This window comes from Pseudorca crassidens, chromosome 7 (assembly GCF_039906515.1).
Source record: "Pseudorca crassidens isolate mPseCra1 chromosome 7, mPseCra1.hap1, whole genome shotgun sequence".
In the NCBI taxonomy this organism is placed as follows: domain Eukaryota; kingdom Metazoa; phylum Chordata; class Mammalia; order Artiodactyla; family Delphinidae; genus Pseudorca; species Pseudorca crassidens.
Genome location: NC_090302.1, coordinates 49,565,500 through 49,578,747, shown reverse-complemented (window position 1 = coordinate 49,578,747; position 13,248 = coordinate 49,565,500). Strand labels below are relative to the sequence as shown.

The following is a 13,248-nucleotide window of genomic DNA, read 5'->3' as shown; positions in this document are numbered from 1 at the left end:
CTTAAGAAAAATCAGTAGGAGTAATGTTATCTGTAAAGTTTTTATTAAAAACCATTTCAAGAAAAGGAATAGAAATTAATAAATGAATTTAAAAAGACATGTACATTAAACTTAGGGGAGTTTTGGTATACATCTTGCCTCAGTGTGTGTAGGTTTATTTTCCCAAATACAAAACTTCATGTATGATCAAGAACTATTTTTTTTAAAGTCACAAAATCATGAATTGCAAATGACATCTATTCTTGTACTTAGTTGATATATCTAGTACTTCATTATTCTTTTCTATTGTTACTATTTATTTATAATTAAAGTATCATTGATTTACAATATTGTGTTAGTTTTGGGTGTACAGGAAAGTGATTCAGTTATATATATACACACACATATATATATTTTTTTCAGATTATTTTCCAGTATAGGTTATTATAAGATATTGAATATTGTTCCCTGTAATACTTCACTATTATAATTGTTGAGATAAAGATAAGAAAATGCATGTGATAGCACCTTTAAACTGGGAAGCACTATACAAATTATTACTTATTTCTATGAGTTGACACAACATCATTACAGGTAAATCAGTATTAAAACACAATAGTAAAATAAGATGAAGCTTAATACTAACTTTCAAAATGAAACTCTATTGTTTAATATTCTAAAGAGAATTATACTGCTATTACAATTAATTTCCCAATCAAAACATGAACTTTTTTTAACCAGACAAAGTAGGTAAATGTTATAAAGATGCTTATCATGACAGTGACTTTAAATGATCAGTTAGTACTGATGTTGGAATCCATGATGATAGAGGAATGAAGATACTAGTTGCATAATATGGTTTTTGTTGCTGAGTAACTGGTTTATTTTTCTTGACATTTGATAGTTCCAAACTGTCATCCTTTTCCTTTATCCTCTTCTCCCTACCACAGAGGCCCAGGAAACCCATGATGTAATCTTCAGAAAAGAACAGGAGAAAATGTCTGGAGAGAAAAAGAGCCAATCCAGGCCTTGCATGTGGAAACAGCTAGGGAGATGGGTATGTCTCTATGATGGATTCAATGTTTCTCATGTACTGAAGATGTCAAATTTTTCTAGGAATTTCTTAGTAATATGCAATTTAGTGGATGACTAAGGGAAAGAAGTATCCTAATATGAGTACATTCTTAAGGAGTTATTTTTTTGCTTTGCGTTTTTCTTATTCTTCAGTGTAAATATGACAATCATGTAATAGACTTAGGTTAAAAAATCATAACTGAAAATTTAGGAAAGTAGTAAAAGCTTCATTTTTACTACCAAAGAAGTTTAGTTGAGACTTCTTCGGTAACTGCCTAAAAGTAAGACAGAGCTATATCTCCTCTTCTTTCATCTCACTTCTTAAGCTAATTTTTCAACTCAGAAATTTTATAATAAAAATATACCATATTTCTTAGTTTATTCCTATTTCCATGTTTTAAGCCACCTCTGACACTTATCAAAATTAACAACAGGCCAAAATCACCCATAGGAAATGATGAACTTTCTTTGTTAAATGTTGAATTATGCCCTAACTTGTAGTATAGTATTTATAGAGACTGACAGTCTGAGTTTTAGGAAGGAATGCCAAAGAGGAACTCCCCAATTAACATCTTCTGGCTTTAGGCACTTGAATTTCTATGGTAAGTCTGCAAAATCACCATTAGTGTGCAAAAAAGAACAGTGCAAAATGTTGTGTATTGGGTTCATAGGAGGAGAAGGTTAAATACCACCTCTGAGGGATGAAACTCCAAGTAATTGTACTTATTTATTCCACAAATTTTAATGAATGTTACTGTGTTTAAGACATTGTGCTTGCTGCTAGGTATACGGTGGTGAGAAAAACAGACATTATTCTTGCCTTCTTGTAGGACTTACCATCTAGTGGAAGAGATACACAATATTCAAGTAAACAGAAAAATGTATAATGAAAAATTGTAATACATGGCACAAAAGGTAAAAGCAAGGCACCATGCTAGATGATAACAGTGTGGAGTAAGAGCAGAGCTTTAGACAGTGTGGTCAGGGAAACCTATTCCAGGTGGTGATATTTACGTTGAGACCTGAAAGATAAGAAGGAACCAGCCCTGTGAAAAGCAGGGGAAGAGCCTCATCACTAGTGGAAACAGTATGTGTGAAGTCCTTAAGAAGAAGAGAGTTTACATAGCATGTCTCAGAAATTGAAAGAAGGCCAAGCTAATAACTTTTACTGACCTGAAAGTGTTTGTAAAGTGATTTCAGATTTAGTATTGCTTTCACCTGGATGTCAGCTATGAGCATGATTGCTTAGTTCCAATTTTTCTTACTTTCTGTATCCTCTTTTTTCTTTTTTGTACCACACTGAACAGCTCACCAAGGACAGCTCATGTCACATGGTTACATGGTGTCCCATGGTCAGGTATTTAGTCATGAAGCCCAGTAGCAAACCCAGAACTGTTTCTCAAAAGGCTAATATTTATCAATAGTAGAGGACAGGCTTTTTTCCAAAACCCTAAGAGTGTTGCCATGACATTTAAAAAAAAATTTTTGCTACCACTGGATCTTCTCGGTCATATGGCCCCAAATCAGCTTGCATGGAAGCTCTGGGATCCACTCAGAACTATGAGTTACTCAGTCAATTATTCCAACTAGAACATTTGAATAGACTACATATTGCCTCCTGAATCTAAAGTGGCCCATGTGTCTCTCAGTGGTAGAGTGTACAAGATGAAGCAACTTGTCCTTCACGTTGATAGAAATATTGTGACATGCCTGACATGCCCCAGACTACTGTACTCTTAGAAGTTTCACTATCATGACAGGCCCCTGAATGTTTTAAGAACTTATCTAGCAACCTCTGTCATGTATGTGTTTTGCCAAGGCATGTAGCATATTTGTTACTACACATGAAGTCAAATACCTAAAAGGAAAAAAGGACTAAAGCTCTCATTATATACTCAAGACTCTTGTATTTTTTCCTTGTAGCATATATTAAATGCAATTAACAGTTGTCTAATTAGTTCAATATCTTTATCATTCTATAGAATGTAACTCCACAAGGGCTAGAACCCTATTTTTCCTGTTCAGTGTTGTGTATCTGTACCTTGCCTTGCATATAATGGGCTCTCAATTAATATGTAAATGTATGGATAGATGAATGAAAGAAAAGAAATGGAAAAAAATAAGAAAGGATAGAGTAGCCAACATGTAGCATAGATAAAGAAGCTGTAGAGGAACTCACCTAGGAATTTAGTTAGAGGCTGAATCGTGAGGAAACTTGAGACCATATTTTGGCAGTTGAAATTTTTCTGAAAGGGTTGCAGGGAGCCGTTGAAGGGGTTTATGCTTCTCTGTTGAAATCCACCCATTTTTCAAGGGTGCTCTCCTTACTTTATACTATGTTTAGTTATGCATACCTACGTAAATTGAGCACACACATGTATCTATACATACACAGTTCTTAGTTTTATCACATAATAAAATGAGGGAATCCATTTCATCTTTGTTTTCCTAGTACCTGGCATATTACCTGAACATAGTAAGCACTTCAGCATTTGTCAAATGAACAAATAAAGGCCCAGTTCAAATGCCACTTCTCTACTTTAATTAAATTACCTCTTAGAATTAACTCATTTACAGGAACAGTTATGCTATCTGACCCCCTTAAAAATCTCAGTGTGCTGTGGACCTGCACTTAGGGTAAAGAGGTCTATGGCATAGGTTTGCATAATTACTTTTATTTAAACAGGTTATTTTATTAAAGAGTTTATTTTATTTACACAGTAAGTTATTAAACAGTATTAATTATTTACCAGTATTTTATTTAAACAATACATTTATGTCTTGTTACTTTAAAGTGGTGACAAAACAAGTTTCTTTCAGATTTTACTTTTGCATTATATACAAAGGAACTATTAACTTTTTACTTGTTTTTAAGGGACCATATATTTTATAGATAGGATTAATGTGGGTTTTTTTGTTTCTGGTCTTTACTTGTACATTTGCCAAGTTTATGAAGTCTATTGTCATTCGGCACAATCATTCATTTGAAGTGTACATAAAAAAGAAATTTGGCGTAAAGCCACAAATCATTAGTTGATGGATTTTTAACTAATAAAGAAAGTAAGGTGTTTAACTCTAAGAAATTTCAACATACAACCACACTGACAGCAGAGATTTCTATCTAGATTCATACAACAGTCTTACTGAGATGTTTTTGGATTTGTTACATGTAAGTCACTAATCACAAATAAAGCAAAAGTTGATTTTTGTGTGTGTATTATGACAACATATTTTATTTGCAGGTAAGATTTTTAAAAATATTTTTTCATTTTTTTATTGAGATATAATTGACATATAGCACTGTATAAGTTTAAGGTGTACAACATAATGATTTGACCTACATACATCATGAAATGATTACTACAGTAGGTTTAGTGAACATCCATCATCTCAGATAGACACAAAATTAAAGAAATAGAAAAAAAAAGTCTTTTTCCTTTTGATGAGAACACTTTGGATTTACTCTTTTAACAACTTTCATTTGTAACATACAGCAGTGTTAATTATCTTTATCAAATTGTACATTACATCCCAAGTACTTATTTATTTTATAATTGGAACTTTGTACTTTTGATTGCCTTCATCTAACTCTCCCTCCCTCCCACCCCTCACCTCTGTTGGCTGCAAATATGATCTCTTTTTTAATGAGTTTGTTTGTTTGTGTTTGAAGTATAATTGACCTGTAACACTACGTTAGTTCCTGGTACACAACATAGTGATTCGATATTTCTCTACATTTTAAAATGATCACCACTAGTTGTCATCTGTCACCCTACAAAGATATTATATAACTATTGACTATACTCCCCACATTGTACATTTCATACTCGTGACTTTTTTTTTTTCAGTTCATGGCAGTTTATTTAATTTAAAAATAAAAACAGAAACAATAAAACAAAACAAAAATCAGTTTCCAATGAAAATACAAACACTTTGGGTGGTTATCCAGCTTTTTTTTTTCCCTGTAGGCTATCCTGGGCTCAAACCAATCGAATGAATGAAAACCAGTTTTGATTGGAGCCATAAAGCATGTTGCACCAATTAAATTACACCAATATATTATTATAATATGTTTGAAATGCCTTTCAGACCAATAAATAAAAAAGACAAATTCAAATTAAAAAGTCAACTTTTTATTACCAAAAAAAAAAAGAAATTAAAGTCACAACACAGATTTAAAAAAAAAGTGCAGTCAGGTTTCTCTTTTTTTCTTCATTTATTTTGTAACTGCAAGTTTGTACTTCTTAATGTCCCTCACTTATTTCCCTCCTCCCCCCACCCTTCTCCCCTCTGGTAAACACCTGTTTGTTCTCTGTATCTATGACATTGATTCTGTTTGGTTATGTTTGTTCATTTGTTTTTTAAATTCCACATGTAAGTGAAATCATATGGTATTTGTCTTTCTCTGTCTGACTTATTTCACTTAGCACAATACCTCTAGGGCTATCCATGTCGTCACAAGTGGCAAGATTTCATTCTTTTTTATGGCTGAGTAATATTCCATTGTGAATATATACCACATCTTCTTTATCCATTCATCTATTGTTGGGCAGTTGGGTTGCTTCCATATCTTGGCTATTGTAAATAAGGCTGCAATGAACATAGAAGTACATATATCCTTTCTAATTAGTGTTTTTGTTTTCTTTGGATAAATACCCAGGAGTAGAATTGCTGCATTGTATGGTAGTTCTATTTTTAGTTTTTTGAGGAATCTCCATACTGTTCTCCATAGTGGCTGCACCAGTTTACATTCCCACCAACAGTGCATGAGGGTTCCCTGTTTTCCACATCCTTGCCAACACTTATTTGTTGTCTTTTTGACAATAGCCATTCTGACAGGTGTGAGGTAGTATCTCATTGTAGTTTTGATTTGCACTTGGGGGTGGGGCTGGGTCCTGCGTCCTCTGGTGGATGGTGCCAAGTCCCAGGGTGGCTGGAACCTTGGGGGGTCCTATAGCAGCCAGCCTACTGGTTGGTGGGGTTGTGTTCCCACCCAGCTAGCTTCCTGGCCCGGGGTGTCCCAGGACTGGTGCCCACCAGCTAGTGGGCAGGACTAGGTCCCAGCACTAATAAGCTAGAGGGAGGGTTCCAAAATGGCACTTACCAGCACCAGTGTACTTGTGGTGGGATGAGCTCCCTAAAAATGGCTGCTGCCAGCATCCATGTCCCTAGAGTGAGTTTCAGCTGCCTTCTTCCTCTCCCAGAGGCTCTCCAAGATCAAGAAGTGGGTCTGACCCAGGCTGCCTTCAAATTACTGCTTATGCCCTTGGTCTTGAAGCATGTGAGATTTGTGTGTGCCCTTTAAGAGTGGAGTCTAGGGCTTCCCTGGTGGCGCGGTGGTTGAGAGTCCGCCTGCCGATGCAGGGGACACGGATTCGTGCCCCGGTCCGGGAAGATCCCACATGCCGCAGAGCAGCTGGGCCCGTGAGCCATGGCCGCTGAGCCTGCGCTTCCGGAGCCTGTGCTCCGCAACGGGAGAGGCCACAACAGTGAGAGGCCCGCTTACCGCAAAAAAAAAAAAAAAAAAGAGTGGAGTCTATTTCTCATAGTCTTCTGGCTCTCCCCAAATCAAGCCTCACCGGCCTTCAAAGCCAAATGTTCTGGGGGCTCATCTTGCTATGTAGGACCTTGGGTCTGGGGAGCTCCTGATGTAGGGCTCAGACCCCTCACTCCTTGGGGAGAACCTCTGCAATTGTAATTATTCTCACATTTACGGGTTGCTCACCTGGGGCGTCTGGGTCTTGATTATACCATGTCTTTGCCCCTCCTACCCATTTCATGTGGTTCCTTCTTTATATTCTTAGAGAGATCTTCTTTATATTCTTGAGAAATCTTTTCTGATGGTTTTCAGGTCCCTCTCATGGATAATTGCTCGGTAAATAGTTGCAATTTTGGTGTGCCTGTGAGAGGAGATGAGCTCAGGGTCTTCCTACTCCACCACCTTGGTCACTCCCCCAAGATGTTTCATTCTTAACATGGGATCATGCAAAAATCTTGGGCAATAAATTAATAGAGATAATGTTTCTTTGCTTTATAATTTAATAAATAAAAGCAATGATTTAGCAACTGTAGAGTTTTTAACTGGACTAACCATTTATTAGCTATTAATGAGGTATTATAAGAAGGAATGTTAGTTGACTTTTATTCTTAACATGTGTTGAAGTATTTTATTAAAGTTAAAATGCCTCATTGTAAGGAAAATTGTAATGTAGAATTCTGAGGTTCTTATTCCGTTATTCCATTTTAGACTGAATGGCAAAAATTACCATCAATACATGCAGTATTGTCAGATATTTTAAATTACATTTTGTTTCATTATTCACTTAAATTTGTTTATTTTATAGGAAGCTAATTCACATGAAATTTATTATAAGATAGACTTACAAGGACATTCTTACCTTTCTATTTTCTCTTTTAGAAAAGCCTACATTTTCACCATGTTTAAATTGCATTATGCAATTGTGATTTCTTAGTGTTATGAAGAATGTAGTGAGGCTTAGCTGTCACATCGTGGACTGGTAAAAATGGCATCATGTAAATGCTGTTAACGTGGTTGTCAAAAGAATGAAAGATAAAAGGAACAGACAGAAAACTAATAACAGTTTAAACAGTTAAAACTGGATAACAGTTTACTGGAAAAAATTTATAGTTTCTATAGTTTAGTCATAATGAACAGGAATTACAAATATTGAACATAGTATAACTTTTCAAAAATTTTCCTTCCATTTCTTTTGCCACTTGACAGCAAGGAAATGAATTTTGAATTAAATACATAAGCTGTTGTATTCATGTGTATCTTATATTTTTAATGTAAGATGGAAAGCTGGCTTACAGCCACTTTTTTAATGCATAAAAGCAGTCTTAATGAATGCTAACAAAGTCATACAGTCTTATGAATATTATTTGCTTGAAAACCTTCCTGTATTTCATAAACTCTAGCCAAAATGACTTTATGTGTTACTTGAGCAAATTTAATCCTGTGCTAATGAATATGTTCTTTATACAAAATTTCAAATAAAATATAAAAAATGTATTTCAGTTAAAATGATTTTATATTTTCCCCCCAATTTTTTGATAAGATTTAATTTTGACCAAGAGCAGGTCTAATCATATTGTACTTCAGGGCCCACAAAAGTCCACATCCATTTATAACTGTGTCAGAGTGAATTAGGTTTTTCATTGCCATTGATGACATACATTTGAGCCAACAGACCATACTTCAATAATAGAACCAACTAATATAAGCTATCTTTTAATCACTTTTTTCATTGTTAAAATCCTTAGGTAAGTCCATGAAACAGTGCCAACTCAATACCAACATCTAGAAAGGATTGGCTCTTTATTACTGGCTCTAACAGAGCTGACAGTTCTCTTTTATTTCAACAAGAAAAGTGTTTTTTCATAAATGCTTTTTTCTTTCAAGAAAAATGAGTGAATCCATTTTAGAAATTTATTTTATACTCTTCTTTAAAACTTAAAGAAATAATTATCTAAGGAGAGTCAGTCTGACTAGTGATAAACCTAAATTATAGAATTTTTTTTTTTTGTGTGGTACGCGGGCCTCTCACTGTTGTGGCCTCTCCCATTGCGGAGCACAGGCTCCGGACGCACAGGCTCAGCGGCCATGGCTCACGGGCCCAGCCGCTCCGCGGCATGTGGGATCTTCCCAGACCGGGGCACGAACCCGCCTCCCCTGCATCGGCATACAGACTCTCAACCACCGCGCCACCAGGGAAGCCCCTAGATTGTAGAATTTTAATGTGATTTTTTTAAATAACTAGAACTAGTAAGTAAATACTTTTAACTTGATGCAATAAAAAGAGGTTCACCCTGAGAAAACCATAATTCAAAAAGTGTCATGTACCACAATGTTCATTGCAGCACTATTTACAACAGCCAGGACATGGAAGCAACCTGTGTCCATCGACAGATGAATGGATAAAGAAGATGTGGCACATACATACAATGGAATATTACTAAGCCATAAAAAGAAACGAAATTGAGTTATTTGCTGTGAGGTGGATGGACCTAGAGTCTGTCATACAGAGTGAAGTAAGTCAGAGAAAAACAAATACTGTATGCTAACACATATATATGGAATCTAAAAAAAAAAAAAAACAATAATGGTTCTGAAGAACCTAGGGGCAGGACAGGAATAAAGACGCAGATGTAGAAATTGGACTTGAAGACATGGGGAGGGGGAAGGGTAAGCTGGGAGGAAGTGAGAGTAGCATGGGCATATATACACTATCAAATGTAAAACAGATAGCTAGTGGGAAGCAGCCGCATATCACAGGGAGATCAGCTAGGTGCTTTGTGACCACCTAGAGGGCTGGGATAGGGAGGGTGGGAGGGAGATGCAAGAGGGAGGAGATATGGGGATGTATGTATATGTATAGCTGATTCACTTTGTTATAAAGCAGAAACTAACACACCATTGTAAAGCAATTATACCCCAATAAAGATGTTTTAAGGAAAAAAAAGGTTCATTTATGGTTAGCAGCATCCATCTTCACACAAAACATTCTATTTAATGAAGTATTTCAGTTGAGCAAACATTTGCTGGGTATCTGCTATATGCATGGCATGTCCACAGAGGTGACAAAGATGACCAAAACTAGACCCTGCTCCCAAGAAACTTCTTTTCTAAAGCAGATTATCCTATTCACCTATAGTCTTGTTTAGTTGCAAATCTACTTTGCATACCAAGACTTTCTTTTCAAATAGTGCAAATGAAAACTTCTGAGTATCCACTGATTGGAAGATCAGAAACTCTCAATCAGTATATGGAGATGTAACTTGTTTAAACAAAATATAATCAGGCTTTTATTTCAGAAATTATATTTGGAAAAATCTAAACTGCTCCCTGATACCTTTTTGACTATGTAAATAAGACTTTTTCAGTTTAAATTATAAACCAGAATTGAAACTCAATGTCATACAATTTAATTCCTTTGTTTTTAAGAGGGAGTTAATTGTATATTATTAGCAGCCAAGTGTAGATTTTAAAATTAAGTTGGTTTTTTAAAAATCAGATTTGTCCTTTTGAATTCTAGCACGGGGTTATACAAGCAAGCTGTCAGTTCATTCCTATATATATTTTGACCTTAAGACAAGAACTTACATCACTAGGAAGTAATTTTCTAGCCTAGTATATTTTTAAGCTTTCGAGAACTCATAGAGGAGAAAGTTTCAAAAACAATTTACATTATTTTCAATAGCTATTTGCTAGTAGATATGATATTGGAAACCCATGAATTATCTGGATGGGGAAAACTGGTTTTCTTTAATTCCTAGATTTTTCCCGTTTTCAACCAGCACTTAGATTGACTCTGCTGCAAGAAAAAGACTGGAACTAAAAAGCTCCATGTTGCATTTTGAGGCATCATTGTTGTGTGTGTGTGTGTGTGTGTGTGTGTGTGTGTGTGTGCGCGCGTGTGTGCGTGTGTGTGTGTGTGTGTGTGTATTTTAAGATCACTCATGTCAGAGAAAAGTTTGTTTCATGACACTGGCCTCCACTCTATGTACTTGAACATTATTAAATTGAAATGTTAAGGATATTGATAGAAATACTTTAAAGATTCTTTTCAATACTTGCCTTCCTTATTAGGCAGAATTCTTAGCATATTTCCTCTTCTCTTGATGGTATTGATTATGCAGGTCATACCTCCAGACCAAGCCTCCTGCTAACCTCCACACAACTTCCAAAGTGATTTTTCTAATACACAAAAATGACCATGTCATTTCTGTGCTTCACAGCTTTCAGCTACTCTTTACCAACCACCAAAGAAAAATCCAGATTTTTGTTTATGATACAAAAGGCTTCCATAATCTGAACCAACCTACTGTTTCTGGACTTAATTCTCAGTGTTAGACTCTGTGCTTGGATTGAAGAGAGAGATGAGAAGTGAATCTTATAACCTTTAAGAGTTCACAGATTGTGAACTGGTGCTGCTACTCAGTAACTGTAATGGTCTGGTTAATGCATAAAGCAGGAGTCACCATGGCATTTCAGAATCCCGGGTGATTATATCCAATGAACAAGTCTGTTTTGGTCATAATAAAGAAGCCTAGAACTGCCCTGGGAAGAGGAGATGGCTGTCAGGTAAATGAGCCTTGAAAAATTGTAGTAATAGCAGGAGAAGGAGGCTCTGCTGATAGTAATACCACTCATATGTCTGCAGGTAAATAATTATAACCCATGTTTTATGCAAAAATACCATCTCTTTTCCCTCTATTTTATGTAGCCCTCAAAACAACTCATTGAGATCTTATCAGTATCCTCAATTCACAGGTAAGGAATGAGATGAAATTACTGTATTCAAGATTAAACAGCAAATTAAGTCAGACTTCCCTCTGTCGCCAAATTATGTGATCACCATGGATAAAACTTCTGGGTTTACTCTCTGATCCAAGATCAAGGAAGTAGAAAGGAATGGGATTCCAGGTTCTTGAGCTGAGCCTTTCCCCTGCCATCATGGAGCAGCCTCATGGAACTATCTGTACTCTTTAGTGTGACTAAACCAAAACAAGGGATCATCACTGTGTTTACCTTGTGCCTGGCACTGTGTTAAATGCTTTACATATATTGCATTTAATCCTTAACAACCCTATAACGTAACTGCTTTATTTTTCTCCATTGTCTAGATGAGGAAAATAGGGCTTAGAAAATCAGCTTAACCAAAGGTACATAATGAGTTAGTGACAGAGCTAGATCTTGAACCCAGATCAGCTTTGTGACAGAGCCCATGTTCTTCTGTTGAGCCTTCCTCTAAGAGAATGGTTAGAAGTTTGGGAGTTTTTTTCTTTTTAAAATCGAGGATAGCTAACTCTAGAATTTTGAATGTCACACACCAGCTTTTTACAGGGTCCTTCCTCTTTTCTCTTTGATTCAAAGCCATACTGATTAAATGAAAGGGTATGATGACAACTTATTTCTTCTTTGATCTTCTCATATCCTCAACCTTAGTTCTTAGTGCTCCAGTATTACTAAGCCATTAAAATTGCTAAAAGTCAGATTATTTATTATTGCCTTAGTATAAAAATCCTATAAAATAAGGATTTTATAGTAAAAGAAATGTAGAGTAGAAATAACACCAAGATTAGAATCTGAAAACCTCATTTTCCAGTCCTGATTCTGCCCCTTTCTAGCTATGTATCCTTAGTCCAGCCTTTTCAACTATTTTGAGGTGTCTATTTTCTTAAGTTTAAATTGTCAATAACGTTTCCCCTGTGCCTCCCCTCATAGAACATATGGAATATTAAACCAATCAGTTTAGTCAGTAATTCAGTAAAAACAAAACAACCTCAAACATCTGTATCCTGAATTCTCTGACTTTTAAATTAATTTCTATAAAAACCCTCAGAGTACCATGTGAGAATAGTTGAAGAATTTCATTGATTTATCTCTGGAAAATTAAGCCTAACTGATCTCTCTATTTTGATTTGCAGGTTTTAATTTAGAATAGAGAATAGTTTTTTAAATACTATCAGTGTACCAATCACTTTATGTAAAAAATAGATATTTAAGACATATACTCAGAGGGAAAAGACTCTTGAAAACCTCTTTCCTCCCTTTCAGTTCATGAATTGTAATTATGGCAGTTAAGTAGGTGTGTATTCTTTAGTTATCATGAGATCCCTGATTGCTGGTTTCTCCACCAATGCACATTTTGAGAAAAAGTCATGAATAATATTTTCCTTCTTCAGCCTCCCCACAATTCTTTATTTTCTGATTCTAAATAGTTTTTTTTTTTTTTTTTTTTGCTGTGGCAGACTGGCTGGAATCACTTTGACCTTGGCCAGAACAAATAGAAGATTAATGAAACAGAGCTAACCCCTAGCTTCCGAATGACAGAGCTAGCTCACCATCCACAAGAGTCACCTTTCCTTTAATCCTTTTGCCCCTGAGTCTCAGTTCTTTCCTCCTAACTCTAATGTTCTCCTACTTCTCATGGGCTGGGGGAATTCCTTTGTATGTTGATTTAGTGGTCATTGGTGTGGATGCAGTACCTGTGAGGGATGATGTTGTCATCCAGGGAGAGCAAATGAATGTGAAAGAAAGGAACAATATCAATAGGACAATGCTGTGCATGGAAGACCTCATTTATTATTACAATTTAAATGTATTGCACCAAGTAATTTTCTTGTTGGTATTTGAAAGGTTTTCATTAGCTAAATATATAATTATACACA

The 13,248-nt window shown here is 35.6% G+C and overlaps 1 protein-coding gene across 14 annotated transcripts in view; it reads left to right on the top strand.

The window, feature by feature from the left end:
* CFAP95 (cilia and flagella associated protein 95) overlaps positions 1-13,248 on the top strand; it is a 192,658-nt gene that overhangs the window by 4,547 nt on the left and 174,863 nt on the right. For all 14 annotated transcript variants that reach the window (XR_010945003.1, XR_010945002.1, XR_010945001.1 and 11 more), the window contains exon 2: positions 930-1,036. The gene's annotated coding sequence lies outside the window, so the exon portion shown is untranslated. The remainder of the gene's footprint in view (positions 1-929; positions 1,037-13,248) is intronic.